Genomic DNA, 27,492 nt, shown 5'->3' with positions numbered 1-27,492 from the left:
AAATGCCAGGCTGGATGAAGCACAAGCTGGAATCAAGATTTCCAGGAGAGATATCAATAACCTCAGATATGCTGATGACACCACCCTTACGGCAGAAAGTGAAGAAGAACTAAAGAACCTGTTGATGAAAGTGAAAGAGGAGAGTGAAAAAGTTGGCTTAAAACTCAACATTCAGAAAACTAAGATCTGGTCCAATCACTTCATAACAAATAGATGGGAAACAATGGAAACAGTGATAGACTTTATTTGGAGGGGGCTCCAAAATCACTGCAGATGGTGATTGCAACCATGAAATTTAAAGGTGCTTGCTCCTTGGAGGAAAAGTTGTGACCAACCTAGACAGCATATTAAAAAACAGAGACATTGTTTTGCCAGAAATGTCCATCTAGTCAAAGCTATGGTTTTTCCAGTAGCATGTATGAATGTGAGAGTTGGACTATGCAGAAAGTTGAACTATAAAGAAAGACCAAAATTTGATGCTCTTGAACTGTGGTGTTGGAGAAGACTCTTGAGAGTGCCTTGGAATCAAAGGAGATCCAATCAGTCCATCCTAAAGGAAAACATTGGAAGAACTGATTCTGAAGCTGAAACTCCAGTACTTTGGACACCCGATGTGAAGAACTGACTCATTTGAAAAGATCCTGATATTGGGGGAAAAAAAAGAAAGAAAGAAAAGATCCTGATGCTGGGAAAGATTGAAGGCGGGAGGAGAAGGGTACAACAGAGAATGAGATGGTTGGATTGTTTCACTGACTCACTGGACATGAGTTTGAGTAAACTCTGGGAGTTGGTAATGGACAGGGAAGCCTGGTGAGTTGCAGTTCATGGGGTCACAAATAGTTGGACATGAGTGAGCAACTGAACTGACTGGCTGATATATAATATAGAATATCAAAAATTATCTACCATATAATACAGGAGCTCTTTTCTATATTCTGAAATAACCTATGTGGGAAAAGAATCTGAAAATCCAGATGAATATTTGTATTTGTATATCTGAACCACTTTGCCATACACTTGAAATTAACACAACATTGCAAATCAACTATACCCCAGTAAAAAAGAAGAAATGATGTGTGTGTGTGCATGTGTATGCCACAAAACATTACTCAGCCATAAAAATAAATGATGCTTTGTCATTTGCAAAAACACAGATAGATTTATACATGGAGACTATTATGCTAATAAAATAAGTCAGACAGGGAAAGACAAATACCACATGATGTCAGTGTAAACTCTAAGAAAGCATACACAAACAAAACAAAAGCAGACTCACAGATAAAGAGAACAGATGGCTGGTTGCCAGAAAGGAGGAGGGTCTAGGAGGTGGGCAATATACTTGAAGGAATTAAAAGTAAAAATTTTCAGTTGTATAAGTCACAGAGATGTAATATACAGCATAAGGAATGTGGTCAATAATATTTTAATAACATTTTTGAGGACAGATTATTACTAGACCTTTTGTTGTGATCATTTCATAATGTATCAAATAATTATGTAATAACCTGAAGCTAACATCATCTTTTATGTCAACTATACTTCAATTAGAAAATAAACTTTACTGCAAAGCTACAATGATACGTACTATGTGGTATTGATAGAAGAATAAACACATTTTCCAATAGAAATTGAGTCTAATAATAAACCTATATACATCTATGACCTGTTGATTTTTGATACAAGTGTCTAGTTCTTTCAATGGGAAAAGAAGTGTCTTTTTAACATATGGTGATAGGACAACTGAATTTCCACTGAAAAAGAATGAAACTTGAGCTCTACCTCACATCACACGAAAAAGTTAACTCATAAAGAATCAGTGACCTAAATATGAGCTAAAACCAAAAAACCCTGAGAAGAAAACATAAGAATAAATTTTCATATCCTTGGTTTTGGCAACAACTTCTTAGATACAACATTAAAAACACAAACAACAAAAGAAAAAAACAGGTAAATAAGACTTCATAAAAATTAAAAATTAAAATTTATTTTGTTCTTTAACAAGAAAGTAAAAAGATACTGTACAGAGTAGTTAGAAAAATATTTGGAAGCCATGTATCTGATAATGGATTGATTTCTGATTATATGGAGAACTAATACAACTAAACAACAAGAAGACAAACTACCCAAATAAAAAATGGAAAAGGACTTGAATAGACCTGTTTTTCATGAACTTGGGCAAACTCCAGGAGATGATGAAGGACAGGGAAGCCTGGGGTGCTGCAGTCCATGGGATCACAAAGAATTGGACATGACTGGTAGACTGAACAACGACAAGACCTGTTATTAAAGAACCTGTACAAATGGCCAACAAACACTGGAAAAGATTTTCGACATTATAGTCATTAAAGAACCCACAATGATAACACTTCACACCCATTAAGAGGACTAATTTTCTGACTAGAAAAAATAAGAATAAAAACTTTTGGTAAGGATGTATAGGAATTGGAACTCTTGCTCATTGCTAGGGGGAACATAACGTGGAACAAGTACTGTGGAAAACAGTTTAGCATTGCTCAAAAAATAAACACAAAAGTACCATGTGACCCAGCAATTCTGCTAGTACATATATACCCAAAAGAATTGAAAACAGTGACAAAAACTTATACTTGTACCCCATTGTTCATTGCAGCATTCACAATAGCAAAGGTGGGAAAAAGCAAGTGTCCATTAACAGAATGGATAAGCAAAATGTGGTATAAACACACTATGGAATATTAGTCAGCTATTTAAAATAGTTTAGTTCTGTACATGGTGCAGTATGGATAAACCTGAAATTCTTAAGTGAAATAAGTCAGATATAAAAGGGAGATATTATATTTGCAGTTATACAAAATATCTAGGGTAGAGTAGTGCATAGAGTTAAGAAAGTAAATTAGATGTTAGTAGGGGTCAGAGTGAGAAGGAAATGTTGAGTTATTGCTGAATGATTATAGAGTTTATGTTTGGGGTGATGAACAAGATTTGGAAGAAGTCAGTGGTGATGGTTGCACAACTTTGTCAATATAATCAATGCCAGTGGCTTGTACATTTAAAAATGGTTAAGATGGCAAATATCATGTAGCACATATTACCAAAATAAAAAAAGAAAAATATGGTAAAACACAGAAACTGATTCTCTTTTATAATTCTTAGTCATTCAACAACCAGTCTCAAATTGGTGTGTTAAAAAGCAACACACCAAAATAAGTGATACTTAAGTATATATGTTGCCTCCCAAGGAGAACACTTTGAAGGCTAACATGCTTTTAGCTATTCTAATCTTCTTGAAAAAAGTTATCAAATCTCCCTGCTTTGCCCCTGCTTATCCCTGGGAACAAAATGTGTGATGCACGGCTGGCACACCAGCCACCTTCCTAGAATAACAAGTATTATTCCAAGACAGACTCTGCTGTAGGCTCCACCACAGTCACATTTTTTCAGGTGAAGGTTGCTCTTTATGAATCACTCAGCTGAAATTTCAAGTAACAATAAGAAAGTACACAAAAGTATTTCAACAACCTGTAGATTTAGCTTCTTTCACCTTCTCTCCACTTTTAAACCTTGTAGTGCCCCAGGACTCCATCCTCAGAGACATCGCTTTTCCATTTGCTCTTACACCCTAGGTGACCTCATCTGGTCATATGGCTTGAAATAGTGTCTATGCTTCGACCACTCTGCATTGACAGCCCAGACCTCTATCCTGAACTCCAAATCCATATATATGCTTATTCAACATCTTATTTAACATACAGCTAAAAGAGTGTCAGCCTTCAAAGTATTCCCCTTGGGAGGCAACACACATAGTTAAGTATACATTATCAGTTTATTGGCATACTATTACATAGGTTCATTTTGTTCCATGCACCATACCAGGAACTTTACATGTATTAACACATTAAATCATCTTAACATTTTATTACTATTCTCATTTCACAAACGAGTAAACTGAGGGCAGATAGGTAAAGTAAATATCAGAAAGTCACACAGCAAGTAAGTGGTAAATATGGGGTTTGTACCGAAGAGTCAGGCTCTAGAATCTGTGCTCTTTATGAATACACTGTATTGTCCTCTGCTGGGTTGAATAATAGACATTGCAATCTTAACATATGCAAAACTCACTTGCTTTAACCCAAAAACCTTGCTGTTGTTGTTGTCCAGTTGGTAAGTTGTGTCTGACTCTGAGACCCCATAAACTGCAGCAAGCTAGACTTCCCTGTCCTTCACTATCTCCCAGAGCCTGCTCAAACTCATGTCCATCCAGTCAGTGATGCCATCCAACCGTCTCTTCCTCTGTCGTCCCCATCTCCTCCTGCTTTCAATCTTTCCCAGCATCAGGGTCTTTTCTAATAAGTCAGTTCTTTGCATCAACAGGTGAGCAAAGTATTGTAGTTTCACCTTCAGCATCAGCCCCTTCAATGGACACTCAGGGTTGATTTCCTTTAGGATTGACTGCTTTGATCTCCTTGCTGTCCAAAGGACTCTCAAGAGTTTTCTCCAGCATGACAGTTAGAAAACACCAATTCTTTGGTGTGCAGCTTTCTTTGTGGTCCAACTCTCACATCCATACCATGACTGCTGGTAAAACCATAGCTTTGATTATACGGATCTTTGTTTGCAAAGTGATGTCTCTGCTTTGGAATACTCTGTTTAGGTTTGTCTTAGATTTTCTCCCAAGGATCATTTGCCTTTTAATTTCATGGCTGCAGTCACTGTCCACAATGATTTTGGAGCCCAAGAATATAAATTAGGCCAATGTTTCCATTTTTCTCTATCTATTTGTCATGAAGTGATGGGACTAGATGCCAACACCTTAGTTTTCCAAAAAGCCTATTCCTCCCTAAATCTTCCCCTAATCAGTAAATGATACATTCAATCTACCGGTTACTTAGTTCAAAAATATTGATCAGTCCTTGAGTCTGTTCTTTCTTCTGTAGTTCACTCCATAGGCACATCCTTCAGGGTGAATCCAACACTTTCTCAGCAACTCCACCACTACTTGCCCCGAACCACAGTCACTTCTCTAGCTTCCTAACTGATCAATGAGTTTTCATTCTTGCTTCTTCAGCCTGTTCTCCACATAGCAGGCAGAATGATCCCCTTAAAGCATAGTTTAGATCACATTATCCTTCTGCTCAATACCCTCCCTCTTTAAGTAAAATCCAAAGCCCATGCTATAATCTACAAAATTCAAGGTAATCTTGTCCCTGCTGCCTTAGTGATGGTAAAAACAATCTAGTCTCACTCTCTTGCTTATGTCATTCTTGTTTTACTGACCTTCTTGCAGCTCCTGGAGCATGCAAAGAGTATTCCTTCCTTTTTTCCTCTTGCTTGTCTGGATCTTCCTGGAGATATCCTAAGACTGACTTCCTTAAGCTCTTTATTCAAAAATGCTCTTATCACAATAAGTGCTGGCTAAAATGTGGAGAAAGGAGAAAATGGTGCAGTGTTGGTAAGATTGTAAATTGGTACAGCCACCATGGAAAATAATATAGAGGTTCTGCAAAAAATTAGAAATATAACTACTATATGGCAATAATTTCACTTGAGTATATATTCAAAGATGAAATCAGTATCTTTAAGAGATGCCTGCAATTTTATGTTCATTATAGTATTATTTCCAATAAATAAGACATGGCAACAACATGTCTGTTGATGTATGAATAGATAAGGAGAATGGCATGTGTGTGTGTATACCTACATATATATAGGCCTCCCAGGTGGCTCAGTGGTAAAGAATCAGAAGCAAAAGACACAGATATATACATAAAAGAAGGAAATCCTGTCATTTGTAACAACATGGATAGACCTTTTCTTTCTGAATGTATCCTATGCTCTGCTAAGAGAAATAAGCCAGGTGGAGAAAAATAAACGTTACATAATCTCATTTATACATGGACTCTAAACTCGTAGAAACGGAGTAGAATGGTGGTGTTGGGGAATGCAGCGTGGGTGGTGGTGTGAGGACAATAGGGAAATGTTGGTCAAACACACAAATTCCCAGATAAAAAGCAAAATAGTTCTGGAATCTAAGATACCGCACAGTGACTATAGCTAAAGATACTGTAATACATAGTTGGAAGTTGCTAAGAGAATAAATCATTAAAATTCTCTCCACAAAGAATGGTAATTATGTGAGATGCCAGGTGTGTTAATTAGCATTATCATTGTAATCATTTTGCAATGTATTTGTGTATAAATCATCATGTTGTACACCTTAAACTTATACAATGTAATATGTCAGTTGTATTTCAGTAGAGCTGGGCAATGCTTTTTGCAGAGAGGATTCTCTGATATCCTATATAAATAAGTGCCTCCATGCCCAATCCCTGTCACTCTCTATCCTCCTTAACTCCCAAAGATGTGGTTGTGAGCAGCAGTTTTTCTGACAAGATGATCCTAGAAGCACTGTGAGGAAATGAGGAGAGGCTGAAAAGGCAAGATAGCCAGTGAAGGATCCATTAATGAATGGGTCCCTGCTGTGGGCAACGGCAGCTCAAGCGCCCTGGGGGCCAGCCACTAAGAGAGTGTGTGGAGCACGGTTCAGGGATTCCCACTCACCCCCCAGGAAGCTAGGAAATTTCCCCACCAACAGCAGGCCTCACTGCTCAAGGTTTACACCTCTGTCAGGCCCTACCTGCGGACAGAGATCCTGTGAGGTCCAGAGAGAGCCGTGAAGCGGAGAGACACAGGAAGCCTTCCAGCCTGAAAGGGGACTGACTAGAGGCTGCCTCAGGGTAGGCCATCTAAGTTCTGACAGGACAGCGACAGTCTGCACACAGGTGCAGGTGTATTAGAGAGCAAAGCCAGTGCTGTCCAAACGTTATTACATCCTTAGTCCAGTGACCTCAAATTTATGCAGAACTCTTGGACTCACCTCTTCCCCACATCCTACAATCCAGCTAGTCTTCTCCATGGGCTATTTACCCAGTTCACTCATTTCTTCAGCAAATATTTGTGATATCTTTATTTGGTTGAAAGAAACACAGTGATGAACAAGGCACAGTTTCATCCTCAAGAATTCTGCTCACAGGTTAGTAGGAGAGACACAAACAGACCAACAAGGATCATACAGTTTGGGGAGACTGTGCAATGGAGATGTGTAGAAAGGGAAGAAATTGTAAATATCAAAACCCACTGAATAGAACATTAAAAACTGATGAATTTTACTGTAGGTAAATTACACCTCAGTAAAGCTAACAGTAAATAAATTTAAATTACCAAAATGTTACAGGAAAAAAGATCAGAAATCTTGGCACCACTATTCTAATGTAACACATTATACCCTAGTTTATGTAGAACTCAGCTGCGATACAATTTTCAAGCTAAAAGATGGATGCTGCACTATTTTTTAAAAAAGTTTCTGAGGCTTTAGGATGCCTCTGAATCACATGGGCGACTTGGTAAAACACAGATGGCCAAGCCCTGACCCTAGAATTTCTGACTCAGTAGGTCAGGGGTGAGGTCAAGAATCTGCATTTCTGAGAGTTTCCTCAGTGAAGCGCCTGCCATTGTTCACAGTATATACTTTAAATACCACTGCACTAGGAAGGACATATTGCTAAAGAAATTCCTTCCTGTTACAGAATGTGACAGACTGCAGAGTGCCGCATGTGCACTTAAATAATATGTGAAAGTTTATTTTTATTTAGAAAGTTACCCTATAGCATATCTGCTTCTTGATATGGGTGGTGTTTATGTCAACTTTATGAAATGTATAATTTGTGTACATTTCAGTGAGTCATAATTGAGTAAAATATTTATTTTATAAACAGAGAGAATAAGGGATGTGTGGCTCATTTCCATTTAAGCAACCCCCTTGCTTAAGGACACTTATGTACGTATGCTTTATTTGGGCGCTCCAGTTACCTTTATTTAGGAGCTCTTCTTACCCTGTGTAAGAAGAAATCAACTTAGCTTCTTCCCTGGCGGCTCGGAGGTAAAGAACCCGCCTGCCAATACAGGAGAAATGGGTTTGCCCCCTGGACCAGGAAGACCCCAGATGCCTCAGAGCAACTAAACTCATGCACCACAATTATTTAGCCTATGCTCTAGAGCCTGGGAGCCTCAAGTAGGGAGCCAGCATGCCACAACTACTGAAGCCTGAGCGCGCTGCAGTCTGCACTCGGCAGCTAGAGAAGCTACAGCTACCAGAAGCCGGCGCACCGCAGCTAGAGAAAGCCCGCGCAGCAGCAGACCCAGCACTGCCAAAAATAAATACATAAAAGAAAGTTTTTTAAATATAAGAAATCAATTTCCATGAACTTTCAGTAAGGATGTTTAGCCCTATGTCCTTGCCTCTGTAACACTACCATATGATCCAAGATGGAGTGATGCTCTACAAAGGAGAAACAGAAATTTAACCGAACACATTTCAGAGTAGTAGAAAGAGACTGGTGTTTGCCAACAGAAAAATACAGCCGGAATAGTCACTTGCGTTTTGAACGGAAAAGGCAATCACTAAGTGCTTCGCACAGCCACTGAACAATTCCAGGAGAATTGCATTGAATTTCTACTTTCCACATTCTTTTCAGGACTTACTTTGCCATGGGAGTATTTCCTAAGAATTGGAGAGTCACAGTATCTCAAATACTTTTGGCCTGAAGGATTTTTGACACTTGAGTTTGAAAGGCTGTTGCTGAAAGATAAGACCCCGGGATTTCTTAGCCTCCAGAGGAGACGAATTCAATCCGGGGCCAGAGACGAGGCTGAATCACTAAGAGCTTTTGTGTAATAAAGTTTCATTGGAGATAGAGAAAGCTTCTAACATAGGCATCAGAAGGGGGCAGAAAGAGTAACCCCTGCTGGTCTTCAGCTGGATGTTACATAGTCACTCGCAGTCTGTTAATGAAAAGAAAGGAATGTCTTAAAATTCAGAATGACATCAGATAATCTATCTCAAGCCATAAAACGATTGATTTGAATCTTGTAGAAGGGCAGATTACCACACAAATAGTTTTTTTACATAGATTAGGGGAACAATACCTGAGTACAACATACTGGTTTGTCAAGTAGTTTGAGCCATTTTGGTGGAACTTAGAGTCTGGGGTAAATGCATAGCACATTAACATAGCTTTAAGATAAACATTTCCATAAGAAAAATGTATTGGTTAACTCAAGATTTGAGAATAGTTAGCTTCAGGTGAAACCAGGTGTCTTGGCAACACTGCATTTTAAGAGAAACCTCCTTTTAAATTCGTAGAGAGGAGAAAAAAATATCACCAGTTTGTTTCCTCCTGCCTCTTAAGAGAGAGAAAAAAGTCTGACACTTGCAGCCTATTTCCTCTGTTTGGAGACCCCTGGCCTTCCTGCCTGTTACCCCCTGAAGTTGCCCTAGGAATTAGTACATTAGCGGAACACTTAAGTCAGTGCGTGGGGCTGTGTGCTACCAGGAAAGGAATCAGGTTCCGGGGCACCTGTAAATTACCCAGCACTGTGGCGCAGGAGGCAGGACAGTTCTCTGCCTTCTGTTTGCTACGCAGCCGTTCGCAGTTCTGAGATGTCGTGTTTTCCTCCCTCTGGGCATTATTAGGCAGCGGCTCCATTGAGACTGTAAACTTTGTGCTGAGCCTGGGTACAGGGCGCTGCCACTGCCGCAGCCTCTGCTTACTGGGAGTCATACTGACGGGAACTTCTGTGAGCCCAGCTTCTGCGCTTCCTGCTCTGGGGACACTGATGTGGAGCTCCGCATCGAAGTGGTAATTAGTGTGATGTGCCTTGATCATCCCCTGGTGTTGGGTTTGTGGAACAGCAATAGCATCTGACCTTTGTGCCACTTCAAAGCAAATCAGTGAAAGGAAAGGGGATTGATCAACTCGGAGGGCCGTGCATCAGAGACCCAAGAGATTTTGTCACTACATAAACAGCCGATGAACAATAGAGCCGAGGAGCAGAGAAGCTCAGGTGTGAGACAAGACTTCTCCATAAAAAGGTCCCAGTCATTTCCTGGGACCTAGAAGGGGAGAATCTTTAGGTGCCGAGTCAGTGCTGGAGCTCGGGGCGCTCAGGCGTCTCCGGACACAGCTGGGAGTGGGGACGTGCCGCGAGGATGCCCCGGGGACGCCGGCGCAGTGCCCGCTGCGGGACCGCACCCACGGCTGCAGGCCCCACAGCGCTGCTCGAGGGATGGCTGAGAGGAACGAAGCCCTCTGAAAACACACCACGGGTACCTTACCGAACGCTACTGGGTCATATTTCTGTTTATACGTCACGCTATAGGTTTAGGTGGATAATTAACACCAGAGCCTGGATCTGACTTTAGCCGCTGATCTGCCGTCACTCGCGTACTGAGGGTCGCCTCCGCCAGGAATGTCTCCTGGTACTGTTCCAGAATGCCACTGCCATATTGGCTCTGTGTCTGGAGTCACGTTCTCTTTGTCTGTTTCTTACATTAATATGCTTATTTCCTGGCATTAATACATACATTGTAGCACCTCCAGCTGCTTTCAGTCTTAACTAAACAGCTAAAAAGCAGCTCCCGTTTTCTGTTGCTGTTGCTATCGCTGCTTTGGAGTCCAGTTGCCCTGAGACACACGGCACGCAAGGCGCAGAATGTGGACCTTGCCCCTTGGGACGCCCGGGAGTGGGCAGGTCGGAGCTGCGCTGCGGCGTCTCCTCCTCCTCCTGACTCACCTCCCTCCCTCCAACCACATTCATTTCATTCTGTTCCTCAGCACACCCAGCCGCCTCCACTGTGGGGCCTTTACACATCCTGTTTTTCTGTTTAGAATGCATTTTTTAACCCCTCATAGCTTCCATATGATTTACTCTTAGTGGTCAGAATTTAGCATTCTGAAATCAGCGCTCTTGTTTCAGTCCTGGTCCCCCAGCTATCCGCTGTGTGCTTTGGTCAATTTACTGCTATTTGCTGAACCTTTTTCTTTATCTGTAAATGTTGCTCCTATTATTAGTTCAAGGAATTGTTGTGAGGATTGCATGACTATACCTGTTTAGTGCTTAGAATGGTATCTGGAACACAGTAAAGCTGAATAAATGTCAGTTCTTATCACTCATTCTTCATATACCAGCTCACATGTCCCTTCCCCAGGAAAGCCTCCTCTGGTCTCTGGTTGTGGTTAGATTCCTTTTGTTTCACGCTCTCAGGAAGCATCTGTCTTGCCTCGGCTGCACTGATCTACTCTGAGCCTCTGATTCCTGGTTTCACGTGGTTTCTGTGTTGCCTTGTTGTAAGATGTCAGCCCCAGGAGAGCTGAGGCCATGTCTGTCTCTCCTTAACTTCAGGGCCAGTAAACACTTGTTAGTTATCACAGCTGAGTGAATGTCTGAACCCCTCTGAAAGCTTCTGCTCAGCAGTGAGTGGGGCATGTGAAGGGAAGCAACCTTTCAACATGAGAGGCTGAGATGAGAACAGGGCCTAGACTCAAATCCTGTCCCTCTCTGGGTATTTCCAGTCTTCCAGTCTGTAGCAGCCAGGCTCAAGAGCTGCCACCTTACAACTAAAATGTGCCTTGTTGAGGAAGCTGTGAGGCCTTTGCTGTCTAACTGTTTGGGGCTCAGAATGCATGAAATACACATGTGCTTTCTGACTGCCAGGATTCTGGGGCAGCCTGACCTTGGAGCTGTAGAATGAGGTTGAAACCACCCAGTATGTAGATTTTGCCCTTGGGATTCCTTTTTATAGTCATATCATCTCTTTTAACCATAGGTATTAATTGTTCTCTCCTCTAGTTAAATTGACTGCTCACTTGTTTCTCTCTCTCCAGATCCTCCAAACCAAACCTTCAGAAACAGCAGCTTGAAAAAGTCACAAGACTTAAACTGGTTCAACAACTATTTTATGTGAGTTTTGGCTTTCAATTTTTAATCATATTCATTCATTTGTTGACATAGACTGACCCAGCTATTGCATCCAAAATAATGTTATAAGTGATAAAATTCCCATTTCAAATAAATAATATATTGGTCTCAAAATGAACTGAATGCTAGAGAAAATAAACATAGACTGAAGCTTGTAAGCTCCCAGTGTTGAGGGGCCATTGATCCACTGTCCTAAAGTTTCCCCATGGAGATTACTTGTGACCTTATGGGGAACAAGAGCAAAGCCTGAGGCCTTTGTGGTATCTGAGTATAACACAGGAACGCAAGCATCTGAGTACTTATCCTCTAATCAGTCCATGACTAGAAAAGGATCTAAGACATAAGAAGCACCAATAAATGTTTGGTGAATTAATTAAAGCTCTTTTGGCTAGAATCTTACAAGCTTTATGATGGTTTTTACAGTGAGGTAATCATCTGCATCATTAAAATAATGTGTATGAAATAACTACTATGTGTGCCATGCTAAGTTTGTAAAGACATATCCAACTTAATTTTCACAATTCCTTGAAATAGGTGCTATCAGTATTCACATCTTACAGATGAGTAGATTGAGGCTAACAAAGTTAAGTCACTTGCCCAGGGTTACTCAATGAAAACTCAGATCTCTGTAACTCCAAAGCTCACATTTCTTGCTACTCTAAGTAGCCTATGCATTATGGAACTACCATAAAAATATAATTAGCTATTTAATAAAAACTGATTTTATTGCCAAATGTTTTTCACTTCCATTAACAGTTAAATTGGTGTTTAAAAAAAAAAAGGTAAAGCTTTTTAGATCAATAGTTATCATCCCCCTTTAAAATTAGCAGGGTGGATGGAATGATCAAGACAGCACAGTAGAGAATGCTGGGCTCCCCTCCCTTCAAAAACATCAAAACTACAACTACATGTAGAATGATTCTCACTGAAATTGACCTGGGAAGTAGCAAGACAGATCTTCTACAATCAAGGCTGTAAAAATCCACATGGAGTCTGGTAGGAAGGGTATAAAGCAATCTGGTGGTTAGGACTGCATCATTAACAGGGGACACAGAAGAAGAAGGGCATCACAAGCTCAGGGATCCTCCCTGGGAATAAGAAGCTCAAGCTACAGAATAGACACCCCAGCCCTAGCATCCAATACTGCAAGAATGAGCCCCTTTGGTCTGAAAACCAATGGGACTTACAGGAAGGCTATAGGAATCTGAGACACTACTCTTAAAGAGCTCACACAGTCTTCTTACTATCTGTCACAGAGCAGAGGCAGCAGATTAAAAGCTGCCAGGGCCTCTGGATGGCCTTCCAAGAGCACCCTTGTTCCTCCATACCCACAACAGACTCTTGCTTCAGCCCCTCTTGCTCTGGCATGTGAAATGCACATGCTTGGAGGGTAAGAAGCTGGCTCAGACCCAACCATATCTCTGACCAGAGTAGGGTCAATCATTGCCAGTGCATGCTTTGGTGCACACACTCAGGAAGGAGCAAAACTATCCCCAGGATGAGATCACTATGGCCAGAGCTCACACCCCTGTGCACTCTTGGAGAGGAGGGAGGCTATCTCCAGGGCTGAGACTACCATCGTTGGAGCACAAGTCCCTATGTACACTTGGGAGTAGGTGACTCCAGCTCAGTGGTGTAACATCAACCCCTCCAGTCCTGACCCAGCCTCTAACCAAGGGGTATGCCCTGAGGAAAAGTGAAGCCAGCACAGAATTGCAGTCCCAAGCTCTCAGGACCTGGTACGTTCCAAACCAAGGAGAAGACTGCCAGCACAATCAAGAGAAAACCAAGTCCCCCAGGGAATCCTGCTCTAGCCCCTCAGGCTCCAGTCCACTCCTGATGGGGTGATATAGACATTGCACAAAGGAGAAGCCTTAACTTGTAACTACATCTGGCTCTGGACCCTCCAACTCTAGTCTAGCCCCCAGCAAGGCCATGGCTACCAGCTCACTCTGCAGAAAGACATGGCCCATGCCCACTTCAGATCCAGCTTTTCCACCAAAGCCACTGGACACACAGACTGCACAGGAACACTCAGATACAAGGACATGTGTTCAAGACTGGGATAGGTAACTTTTTCACCAATTTCATAGAGACAGAGACAGTTAAGCAAAATGAGGTGACAAAGGAATATGTTTCAAATGAAAGAACAAGAAAAAACTTTGATAAAACAGATATAATGAAACAAATTAAAACTTTAATGAAACAGAAAAATAAATAACCCACTGAAGAATCCAATGCAATAGCAATAATACTGCTTACTGAAATTGGGAGATTACAGTAAGAATTGTATCAAATAGCTAAAAAATATGAAAACAAACTAGTCAGAATTAAAGAATATAATAACTGAAATGAAACATGCACTAGAGAGAATTAACAGTAGATCAGGCATTACAGGATGCATAAGTGATCTGGAAAAATGAATAATGAAAATCACCCAGTAAAAACAGCAAAGAGAAAAGAGTAGTTTTTAAAATAAAGATAAGGGACCTCTCAATAACATCAAGCATACTAACATTCACATTATAGGTAGTCCCAGAAGAAGAAGAAAGGGTAAAAATGCAGTCAATAAATTATGGCTGAAAACTTTTTGAACCAAAAGAAGGTAATAGATAATCAGCTTCAGGAATCCAAGAGAGTTCCAAGTAAGATGAACTCAAAAAGCCTATACCAAGATACATCATAATTAAAATGTCAAATGTTAAAGAGATCCTAAAGCCAGCAAGAGAAAACAAAGACTCACATTCAAAAAAAAAAAAAAAAAAATCCCCTTAAGGCTATCAGCTGATTTTTCAGCAGAAGTTTTGCTGTCAGAAGGAAACGGCATGATATATTTAAAGTACCAAAAGGAAAAAAATCTACAACCCAGGATACTGTACCCAGCAATGTTATTCAGAACTGAAGGAGAGATAAAGAGCTTCCTAGATAAGCAAGAACTAAATGTCTTCATCACCACTAAGCTGGTCTTACAAAAAGTGAGAAAGAGAACAAGAAATAAAAAATTATACAAAAAAAAAATACAAAAAAAATTATACAAAGGGGAAAATCCCACTGGTAAAGGCTGTGGCTCAACTTCAATAAGCTAGTATAAAGGTTAAAACATAAAAACTGTAAATTCAATATATATGAATTCAGAATAACCACAAATCAAAAACCTACAATTAGTATACAAAATCAATGAGAAAGGAACACAAGCATACTACTAAAGAAAATCATTAAGCCAGAAGGGGAGAGAAGAAAAGAACAGAGAAGAACAACAAAAACAAACAGATAACAAAATGATAATAAGTACATACCCATCAATAAATTACTTTAAATGTCAACGGATTGAAAGGCTCCAGTCAAAAGACTAGATAGCTGACTGCATAAAACACAAGACTCATGTATATGGTACCTGTATGAGACTCACTACAGAGTTAAAGACCCACATAGACTAAAAGTGAAAATATTCCATGGCAAATAGAAATGACGAGAAAGCTAGGGTAACCATACTCAAGTTAAGCAAAGTAGATTTTAAAACAAACTCTATAATAAAAGGTAAAAAGAGGCATTTGTTGTTGCTGTTCAGTTGCTCAGTTGCGTCTGACTCTGTGTGACCCCATGGACTGCAATACACCAGGCTTCCCTGTCCTTTATCACCTCCTGGAGCTTGCTCAGACATATGTCCATGGAGTTAGTAATGCCATTCAACCATCTCGTCCTCAGTTGCCCCTTCTCCTGACTTCAGTCTTTTCCAGCATCAGCGTCTTTTCTAATGAGTCAGTTCATCAGATGGTCAGTGTTGAAGCTTCAGCTTCAGCAACACTCTTCTAATGAATATTAATTTCCTTAAGGATGGACTGGTTTGATCTCCTAGCAGCCCAAGGAACTCTCAAGAGTCTTCTCCAACACCACAGTTCAAAAGCACTAATTCTTTGGCACTCAGCCTTCTTTATGGTTGAATAAACAGAGGCATTGTTTAATGATAAAAATATCAATACAAGAAGAGAATATAACCTTTGTAAATACATATACATCCAATAAAGTAGCACCTAAATATATAAAACATTAATGTAAATAAATGGAAATTGACAAGTATATGATTATGTAGGGAACATTAACAAAATACATCAATGAACAGATTATCCAGACAGAAAATAAGGTAACAGTGGCCTTAAATGTCACATTAGACCATTGGGCTTCATAGATATCTACAAAACATTCTATCCCCAAACAGCACAATATACATTCTTTTCAAATGCACAAGGAATATTTTCCAAAATAAAATACATTCTAAGGCACAAAATAAGTCTCAACTAATTGAAGATGATAGAGAGTATATTGAGCTTCTTTTCCAATCACAGTGGTATAAAACTAGAAATAAATTATAAGAAGAAAAATGAGGAAAACAAATACTTGGAGACCAAACAAAATGCTACTAAAAAGACCAATGGATCGATGAAGAAATCAAAGAGGAAATCAGGACATACTTTATGACCAATGAAAATAAAAATACAGTTTTCAAGATCTTTAGGACATAGCAAAAGCAGTCATTGTGAGGAAATTTGTAGAAATATAGGCCAACCTCAATCTTAAAGGAAATCAACCCTGAATACTCATTGAAACAATTGATGCGGAAGCTGAAGCTCCAATACTTCGGCCACCTCATGTGACTGACCCACTCATTGGAAAAAAACTAGGTGAGTGATCACACCACCGTGGTTATCTGGGTCATGAAGATATTTTTTGTATAGTTCTTCTGTGTATTGTGGCCACCTCTTCTTAATATCTTCTGCTTTGGTTAGGTCCATACCATTTCTGTCCTTTTTTGAGCCCATCTTTGAGTGAAATATTCCCTTGGTTTCTCTAATTTTCTTGAGGAGAAATCTCATCTTTCCCATTCTTTATTTCCTCTATTTCTTTGCATTGATCACTGAGGAAGGCTTTCTTATCTCTCCTTGCTATTCTTTGGAACTCTGCATTCAAATGGAAATATCTTTCCTTTTCTCCCTTGCCTTTCACTTCTCTTCTTTTCTTAGCTATTTGTAAGGCCTCCTCAGACAACCATTTTGCCTTTTTGCCTTTCTTTTTCTTTGGGATGGTCTTGATCACTGCCTCCTGTACAGTGTCACTAACCGCTGTCCATAGTTCTTCAGGCATTCTGTCTATCAGATCTAATCCCTTGAATAGATTTGTCACTTCTGCTGCATAATCACAAGGGATTTGATTTAGGTCATACTTGAATGGTCTAGTGGTTGTCCTTACTTTCTTCAAGTTAAGCCTGAATTTGGCAATAAGGAGTTCATGATCTGAGCCACAGTCAGCTCCCAGTCTTGTTTTTGCTGACTGTATAGAGCTTCTCCATCTTTGGCTGCAAAGAATATATCAATCTGATTTTGGTATTGACCATCTGGTGATGTCCACGTGTAGCCTTCTCTTGTGTTGTTGGAAGAGGGTGTTCGCTATGATAAGTGTGTTCTCTTTGCAAAACTTTATTAGCTTTTGTCCTGCTTCATTCTGTATTCCAAAACCAAATTTGCCTGTTTCTCCAGGTATCTCTTGACTTCCTACTTTTGCATTCCAGTCCCCTATAATGAAAGGGACATCTTTTGGGGTTGTTAGTTTTAGAAAGTCTCGTAGGTCTTCATAGAACCGTTCAACTTCAGCTTCTTCAGCATTACTGGTCAAGGCATAGACTTGGATTACTATATTAAATGGTTTGCCTTGGAAACAAACAGAGATCATTCTGTCATTTTTGAGACTGCGCTCAAGTGCTGCATTTCAGACTCTTGTTGACTGTGATGGCTATGCCATTTCTTCCCAGGAATTCTTGCCCACAATAGTAGACATAATGGTAATCTGGGGTAAATTTACCTTTTCCAATCCATTTTATTTCACTGATTCCTAGACCAAAAAAATAGTAAAAATCAAAAATCCAAGCGATTTTTTTTTTAAGATAAACTTGTTAAGCCTTTAGTCAGGCTCCTTAGATAAAAAAGAGATAAGACCTACATAAACAAAATAAGAAATGAAACAAGAGAAATTGCAGTCAATATCACAGAAATATAAATAATCATAAGGGGATACTACAGTTATATGCCAAAAAAGGAAATTGGATAACCTAGAAAAAATGAAAATAGTTCTAGAAACATACAGCATTCCAAGACTGAATCAGGAAGAAACAAATAGTTTGAACAGACCAATTACTACTACTGAAATTAAATCAGTAATCAAAAATCTCTCAACAGACAAATGTTCAGGACTGCATATCTTCACAGGGAAATTCTACTAAATATATAAAGAAAATCTAATGCTTATCCTTCTCAAAGTATTCCAAAACATTGAAGAGAAGGGAATACATCAAAATTCATTCTCTAAAGCCATTGTTACTCTAAATGTAGCTGAAAGACACTACAAAAAAATAAAGAAAGGGATTATATCCCTGATGAATATAGATGCAAAAATTCACAGCAAGATATCAATATCAGCATAGTGAATTCAACAATTGGTATATTTTTATATAAAGGATGATACATTATCAAGGGAGATTTATCCCAGGGATGCAAGAATGTTTCAGTTCTGCATGTCAATCAGTGTGTTACACCATGTTAACAAAGTGAAGTATAAAAATCACAAGATAATCTCAATAGAGGAAGGAAAATCATTTGATAAAAAACTCTACATCCATTCATGATAAAAACTCTTTAAAATTTTTAGAGAGAACTAATCTCAACATAATAAAGGTCATTTATACCAAACCTACAGCTAATACCATACTCAATGGTGAAAACTTGAAAGCCTTTCCTCTAGAAGCAGGAAAAGGGGAGTATGCCAACTCTTGCCATTTCTATTTGATATAGTATTGGAAGTTCTAGTCATTGGCAGTCACACAAGGAAAGAAACAAGAGGCATCCAAATAGGAAAGGAAGAAGTAAAACTGTCATTATTTGCAGATGGCATGATACAGAAAACCCTAGGGTCTTCAACAAAATAACTTTTAGAACTAATAAAGAAATTCAGTAAAATTGCAAGATACAAAGTTGATATACAGAAATCTGTTGTTCTCCCTATGCTAATAACAAGCCATCAGAAAGAGAAAGCAAGAAAGCAATTTCATTTACAACTGCATCAAAAGGAATAAAATACTTGGGAATAAATTTAACCAAAGAGGTGAAAGACCTATAGTCTGAAAACTATAAAGCATTGATGAAGGAAATTGAAAATGAAAGAAATAAATGGAAAGATATCATGTTTATGAATTGGAAGAATTAATATTGTTGAAATGACCATACAGCTCAAAGCAATATATTGATTTAATGCAATCACTATTAAAATACCATGACATTTTTCACAGATCTGGGAAAAATAATTTTGAAATCTCTATGGAACTCAAAAAGATGGCAATGCAATCTTGAGAAAAAAGAAAAAGGCCGAAGGTGTTATACTCTGACTTCAGACTATACTACACAGCTACAGAAATCAAGCAGATGCTGGCACAAAAGTATACACATAGAGCAGTGGAACAGAAGAAAAAGCCCAAAAATAAATTCATACACATGTGGCCAATTAGTCAATGACAAAGAGGAAAAAATATACACTGGGGAAAAGACAGCATCTTTAATATGTGGTGTTGAGAGAACAGGAGAGCTACAAGTAAGAGAATGAAATTAAAACATTTTCTCATTCCATTTACAAAAATAAACTCAAAATAGATTGGCCTAAAGATAAGACAATCAACCATAAAACTCCTAGAAGAAAACAGGTAGTACACTATTTGACATGGCTTAGCAATATTTTTTGAACCTGTCTCTTCAACATAGGAAATAAAATAGAAGTAAACAAGCTGAACCTAAACTTGAAATCCTCTGTTAGTGAAGGAAACCACCAACAAAATGACAGGCTACTGGGTGGAAGAACTTATTTGCAAATGGTATGTTTGATAAGGGTTACTATCTAAAATATCAAAGAACTACAACTCAATATCAAAAAACATGATTTAAAAATGGGCAGAAGACCTGAATATACATTTTTCCAAAGAAGACATACAGATAGATGGCCAACAGACATATGAAAAGATACCACCAACTGTCCTTTGTGAGAATTCACCCACATAATTACCACTAGGTAAAAGAGGGATAAAACTCATTGTCAGAAACTTCTGTAACAGAGATGAAGAGTGTCATTATTTGGTTTGCAGCAAATTAAAAATCATGATAAAAGTAACATACTTCAGAAAATCAAGACTTGATTAACAGAATATATAACTTGTTTTAAAGTTAAGAACAGGAAAGAGTGGCTACAAAGGAGCAAGGGATACTCCCTGGAGTAGTAAATATGTAGTGGTGGTGGTTTATTGTCTGGGTATATGTGTCAAATTGTATGCTTTGAATATGTATGTTCTATTACATGACTCCATAAAAATATATATCTAAAAAATCATAGAGAGTCAATCCCATTTGTCTCCAGCTTCTGAGGTCATAAATTAAAGAGATATATTTAAATCAATTAAGATAGTTCATATATAATTCTGTACTGGCACAGAACTTAAACTTTTTAACTTTAATTTCATGCCATTCTTGTACACTGGAAACTGAAGCTCAAAAAGAGTAAATTACTCATTCAAAGTTTCAAACCAAGATTACTTTCATCATAAAAAGCAGCCTTTTATGCTCCTGCACCCATCTTTTAAATAGTAATTATGCTTTGAAGAGTATAACTTCTTGTCCACATAAACCTGGTCAGAGTAAGACCCATCACTTGACTGTACTATATTTGCACCGTTATAGTTTCAAACTGAGTCATTTACCTTGAAGTAAAAAATAAAATGAAAAACCAGAGTTCATTTCTTGATATTTCCTTTACATAGGAAGGACACAATTGCCAATAAGTGTCTGTAAAAAAAAAAAAAAAAAAAAAAAACTGTGTCTATTTTCAAATAATTTGAGAAGTCCATCATTTTAGATGAACCTGAAAGCAGGAGGGCAATATCAAGGTGCTATTTGGTAGAGACAGTATTCTGCAGCCACAATGCCCAGGATCGAATCTCTGCTTTTAAGTAAATACCAGTGTTCTCTTTCGGTTTTGGGAAAATAAAAGGAAAAATAAAGCTAAACAAAAGTGTGCAATGTGAGATTCTGCCTGTGGCTATTCAATTTAAAGTATTCTATTAAAGAAATTGAGAACCTAAACATAGGTCATCAACAGCAGTTTTTGTTGAAAGGTCTACAATAGGACAAAATTTGGTAGCAGAACAGAAAGTGTTGAAGACAGACTCCCTGTGCTTGGATTGTCTTGGTGGGCTCCAGGACTCTGAGACGGACTTATATAAAATCAGACTCAGAGAGAATGGTGGAAGCTGGGGATGCCAAATCACTCCCAGACACTGCCATCAATTCACAGATGCCCCCTCCTGAATGCCATTCCCAGGACTCCTCTGGGTGCTGTCTGAGTCACTGAGGCAGGAATTATCTTATCCATATCCTCCCTTGTACCCCAAAACTCAATTCCAGATTATTTCAATCCAATAGAGCTTCATAAAACTATTGTTAATTGAATTGTGTCTGTTTTACAAAAAAAAAAAAAAAAACACTTCTCTCCATCAGGGATTCATTTAAAACAAAGCAAATAGATAAGCCTGTGACCATCCCATTTTGAGGGGTGGAGAAAGATTGGCATGTAGAGAGGAAGCTTTAATCTGTACAGTCTAATCTAGAATTGCAAATTGCCCTATTGAGTGATACATATAAATAAATATCTGAATGGCTAAAAGCATTGACAGAATCCACGACTGCACATTTTAAAAATTGAACCCATTACTTTTTCTGCAAAGAACTTTCAAATTATTAAGACGGCCTATGAATTATCAGACAATACACTCTGCACCACTTATAACAAAGCCCATGGGTTGCAAATTTAACACCCTGCCATTTGATAGTCCCTCTAATGAATACATAGTTATGATTTTCCTTTAAATGTGTGCAGAGACCAATTGAGCGATTCAAGTCACTCATGCCACAAAACTCTTTTTTATTCATACTTGCTTAAAATTGCACAAGAGAATAATTGGTGTGTTTTCTTCCTCTCGTGGTTAAACATAACCCTGTTATAAGTTAATAAAAGTGCAGACATCTTATTCATATTCAGAAGGTAAGCTGCAGCAGAGAAGCTTCTGCCGCTATGACCACAAGTCATAATAAGTTAATCTAACATCAAATATGTGTCGCTGGGGTGGCTTAAAATGAACATCTGGCCCCAAATTTTAAATTGTAATCCAATAGCAATCAATGAAAATGCAAAAGAGATTAAGATTGCTATGTCCAGACCCGCAAAAGAATAAACTAGGCAAAGACAGAATGGTAAAAGACTTCAAGAGAATTGTGGTGAAAAAATCTCTTCATATCTTTTGAATCAAGGACAGAATAAATTTACTTAAGAGGTATGGACATTCATTTACTCAATAATGTTTCTCAAGTACCTATAGAGTGCTAAGCACAGTGCTAAGGACTAGGGTGCAGAGGAGAACAAATAATACATTTCTTCCTCCTTAGAAATTATATTTAATTTGGAGAATTGAGCAAACAAAACACACAAGAAATTTGGTTCTTTAAATTTTCTTTTTTAACTTTTATAGAGCCTTCCGAGTTTGTATTGGCCCAGTCATGCTCAGTGAGCACCATGGGAAGAGGCTGAATGCGTCTGGATCCAGGACGAGTGGTTGGTATGGTGGAAATTGGACAAGAAGATTGTCATAACCTAGAATCTAACCTAAGAAAGCATTTCATGGAGGGAGTGATCAGTTGACCAAATGCTGCTGAGAGATTAAGAAAGATAAATTCACCCTGAATTAGCAATACTGTGATCATTCAGAGAAAGGTGAAGACAGTGCATGAAGACAACATTTTTGAGAAGTTTGAGAATAAAAAGTTAAGCAGAACAATAGCCAAAGGGAAAAGTTAATAGATTCAAGAGAGAAAATAGTTAGTTTTTTCTTTTTTTCTCTCTCTCTTTTTTTTTTTTTCTGGAGTGGGGAGTTAGTTTTAGGCTGAGAAATTTTGTAGTACATTTGCACACCAGAGAGAATGATCTGATAGAGAGGAAATTAATGTAAATGACATGGATGAATAGAGAAGCATTTCTATATGATGAGTTCTCAGTCTCTATTGACGGTAATGAGTGAGCAAATGAGCAAATGAAAGTCACAGTTTCCCCTTGTCTCCTAACAAACCTGTGAAAGGGCTACCTATCAGAGCCCTTGATCAACTGAGTTGGATTCTCCATAACACCGCTGCCCTATCCCACTCCCAGCAGGAACTCAGCAGTGAGTGCTTATATTTAGGACTCTACCTACTTTTTCTGTGCCTGTTACAGTGTCAACCCCAAAGCAAAGACTGATAGAGCAGAGCAAGGGACTAGCAAATTCTATTAGAAAGAGCTATTTCCAGGAAATTCACACTTTCAACATTAAAGTGTACTACATTCTTTTCAGTGATGTTATACCTCTTTGTAAAGTTGATTGCTTGGCAGTTGCTATGATAAAAAACAATTCATTCTTGAAAATAAATGTAGCACAGGAGTCTGAATATGAGGTTTGAAAAAGTATGCAGTATTCCAGTGAGCACACTCATTCCATTAGTATGTACCTAGAGTTATTTTAGAATGAAAAATAAATATTTTTTTCTTTCAGAAAAAGAAAAGAATGTGATCATCAGAAAGAGGATTGGTCTATTTTGGACACCAAAAAATGAAGATCTAGGTCTGAATGAGACCAAAGACTCTGAACACTCAATCTTGATGGCTGATATATCCCTGTGGTAGAGTTAAGCATTTATCTATCTTAGACTGTATAATTAAGCATCTGATTCACACTCTGTACCCAATAAGTAATTTTTACATTGTAGATTGACTTCTAATCTACAGGAGACAATACCATTGTCGGTAAAGTGGGATTCTCCACCATTTGCATTGTGAATTAACTGTCATTGCTATTTATAGGACTTCCATGAGGTGAATAACAGTGAGATTTACCTTGAGGTATGAACTTCCTCCTAAGCGCTGGTATAATGCATTGGCTACACCTTCAGAGTTGAGGGTATACACCGGGGCCTGGAGAAGTCTCACATACACATGCACACACACACCACAAGGTGAAATTGCCTGAGACCTCTGGGCAGTCAGAAAGATATACTTATCCCTGAATGATCAGTGTCTGTGCCATTTTTGACAATCTGAATCTTCCACAGTAGCCCAATTAATCCTTATATAATTCTGTAGAGTTGGCATCATCATTTTAGATGTGACAAAGAGGTAAAGCAGTTTACATGTGGTAAGAAGACTTGTAGTTTTAGAGAACAAGATAGTGGAGTAGGAGGACATGGAGTACATCTCTCCCCACAGATACATCAGGAACACACCTTCAGACACAGAAGTGCACGCAGAACACCAGCTGAGAGCGGACAGGAGTACCTGACCAGTGGAAAAGAATATATAGAACCACACAAAACTTGGGAGGATGAAGGAACTAGGAGGAAAACAGGAGTGTTAGTAGGACTGGATCTGCCCTTGGCCAGTGGGGGAACTTAAGCAGGGGTCAGATCCCCACATTGGGCCAGTTGTCTGAGTCAGAGGAGAAACATTTATAAGGCCGAGAGTGAAACAGCTAATCTGTGGCAACCTAAATGGAATGAGAATCAGACAGTCCTTGCCACAGTCATATATATCCTGGACAGGAATGCAGGTCCCCTGGAAGGCGCAGCAGCTGGGAGCTGGAGTTTAGGGACTGTGGAGCAATCCCAGGACGAGGGCTGCTGTTGACTGTGGAGAGACAGATTGAGGGGGTGTGAGGGAGGAGACTGTGGTGGGAAATGTCTGTGGAGGAAAGCCAGGCAGCCATGGAAGCAAGGTGATACTGCTGAGTCACGTGTAGAGGGTGGAGCCATCACCATAGCCTCTCTCTCGCCACAGGCCAGAGTCAGCAGCTGAACAATAGAGAGGCTGGCCCATCAGTTGCCTGACACAATGAACTGCAGAGTAGGACCCCACACAGGGTGCCCTTTTGAGTGCCTGATGCTACAGAGAAGGACCCCAGGCAAGGGAGCCCTCTAAGTGCCTGAACAGGCAGAGCTAGGAAGAAAGACTGGCCAAAGAGGCCTTCTGATCACCAGCTACAAGAGGCTCGAAAAAAGACTCTGAGAGGGTCGTAACTCCTGTGGTGGAGGCAGTCTGTGTCCCCGCACACTTGGCACTGCCTGGGTCCACAAGCCAAGGAGCTCCACCACCTTCATGCTCAGCTCTCACTGGGGCAGAGCAGCCACAGAAAAAACCTTGCATCTATGCACACAGGGTTGCTTCAGTAGTGTCTGACTCTTTGCGACCCTGTTGGCGGTGCCCTGCCAGGCTTCTCTGCTGGGGAGGTGGGAGGGGGAGGGGCTCTCCAGGCAAGAACACTGGAGCGTATTGGCCAACACTGGTTGCCATACCCTTCTAGAGCACTGTATTTCCTGCTGCCCCAGCCGCCAACCCCCCTGACTAGCTGGTGCTGCCAGAATCCCTGCAACCCAAGCAGCTGCACCACCTCCACACCTGGCCTCACAGGGGCAGACCCAAGTCCTCCAGGGCAGCCTCAGGGGCAAACTCCACATGCAGAGGTGGAAATAAAGCCACAATGAAACCCAGGGGCAGTGTGGCTAAGGAAGAAGACCCAAAACCTTCCTACCAGCTGTACAAGCTGCAGATTAAATCCACACAATCAACTAAGCATATCCTGAGTCTATGGAATATATAAAAGGTCATTGAGCACCACCACAAAAGAAAGCACACCAGTTCTGATAGCTGTGGACATTAGAGGCAAGAACACACTGGAGTAGGACCAGATTAGAGTCTGAGCTGCCCCCACAGCAGGTCCAGAGACCAGCACAGTGTCGGAGGGCATCCTAGGGAGGGGATGTGGACTGTCCCAGGGAGGGAAAGGACTCTGACAGCAGTGACTCAAGACAAACATTTATTATTCTTATGCTTTGACTTGTTCTGTAGATTCTTTTGGATTTTTTCTTTTTTTTTCCCCCTTCCCCCACCCCCTGTTGTAGTTGTCAATTTTATTGGCACTATCAAACCTAATTAAGTTTTTGAGCTTTTTTTTTTAACCCCCTCATGAAGGGTTTTTATTGTTGTTATAAACCTCTGCCTCTATGTTGGGCCTTTGAAGTTCTATGGAGTATTCCTTTATTTATTTATTTTCTCTTGTTTTTTTTTTTTTTAATTTTGATTTTTAATTTTTTAAACCTATTATTATTTTTCTACATTTATTCCTTTGTTTGCTTTTCCTACTGCTCTTTTCCCCTTGCAGTTAATCTTTAATGTATATAAATCTTCTTTATCTACCTCTATTTAACTTTGCATATCTATTCTTTCTTTCTTTTCTTTCTTTCTTCTCCTCTCAACATGTTTGTTAGTTTTGTTTTCATTGCTTTATTCCCCACTTGGCACTTTGCTTTAGTTTTGTTTTCCAGTATGTGCTTTAGTTAGTTTTGTGCTTAATTGATAAATATAATTTTTTATTTCCTTTGTTCTCATGGTCAACCTACTGTACTTTATTTTTGGTGGACTGTTTAGACTCTGCTCATGAGTGTATATGTATATGTGTATATTCCATTATTTTAATTATTATTTGCTTGATTTTATAACTGCCATTTGTCTGGGGTTCATCTTTGGTTTCTTGTTTTTGAACATTTGTTTTACCATCAATTAATGCCTTAACAAACCCACTTGTGGAATTTTTGTTCCTGACCAGAGATCAAGCCCTGACCCTTTGGAGTGGCAGCATTGACTCCAAGGCCCTAGATTACCAGAGAATTAGCCCTAGGGAGTATCAAATAGTGAGAGCTCACACAAAAGAAACCACTTGAATACAGGACCGGGCATCACCCAACCACCAGTAGCACCCATGTGCAGGATGCCTCATCCAAACAAAAAACAAAACAAAAATACAAACCTAATCATCAGCACTAACAGACATAAAAGGAGAAACTGACAATAACACAATAATAGTAGGCGACTTTGACATTCCACTTACACCAATGGACAGATCACCAAAACAGAACATGAGTAAGGAAACACAAGCCTTACATGATGCACTAGATGAGATGGATCTCATTGAGATATTCAGGACATTCCATTCAAATGCAGAAGAATACACCTTCTTCTCAAGTGAACATGGAACATTCTTCCGGATGGACCACATCTTGGGTCACAAATCAAACCTCAGCTTCTCTGAACACAATGCTATGAAACTAGATATGTCAATTACAAGAAAAAACTGTAAGAAACACAAACACATGGAAATTAAACAACACATTTTAAATAACCAACAGGTTGCTGAAGAAATCAAAAGGGAAATAAAAAAATTTCTAGAAACAAATGACAATGAAAACATGACAACTCAAAACCTATGGGATGCAGCAATATATTTCTAAGAGGGAAGTTTATAGCAATACAATTCTACCTCAAGAAACAATAAAAACATTGAATAGGCAACCTAACTTTGTACTGAAATCACCTGGAAAAAGAAGGGGAAAAAACAAACCAAAATTAGTAGAAGGAAAGAAATCATAAAGATCTGAGCAGAAATGAATGAAAAAGAAATGAAAGAAACAATAGTAAAGATGAACAAAACTAAAAGCTGGTTCTTTGAGAACACAAACAAAATTGACCAAACTTTAGCCAGAC

This window comes from Odocoileus virginianus, chromosome 10, assembly GCF_023699985.2.
Source record: "Odocoileus virginianus isolate 20LAN1187 ecotype Illinois chromosome 10, Ovbor_1.2, whole genome shotgun sequence".
NCBI lineage: Eukaryota > Metazoa > Chordata > Mammalia > Artiodactyla > Cervidae > Odocoileus > Odocoileus virginianus.
This window is presented reverse-complemented; position numbering follows the sequence as displayed.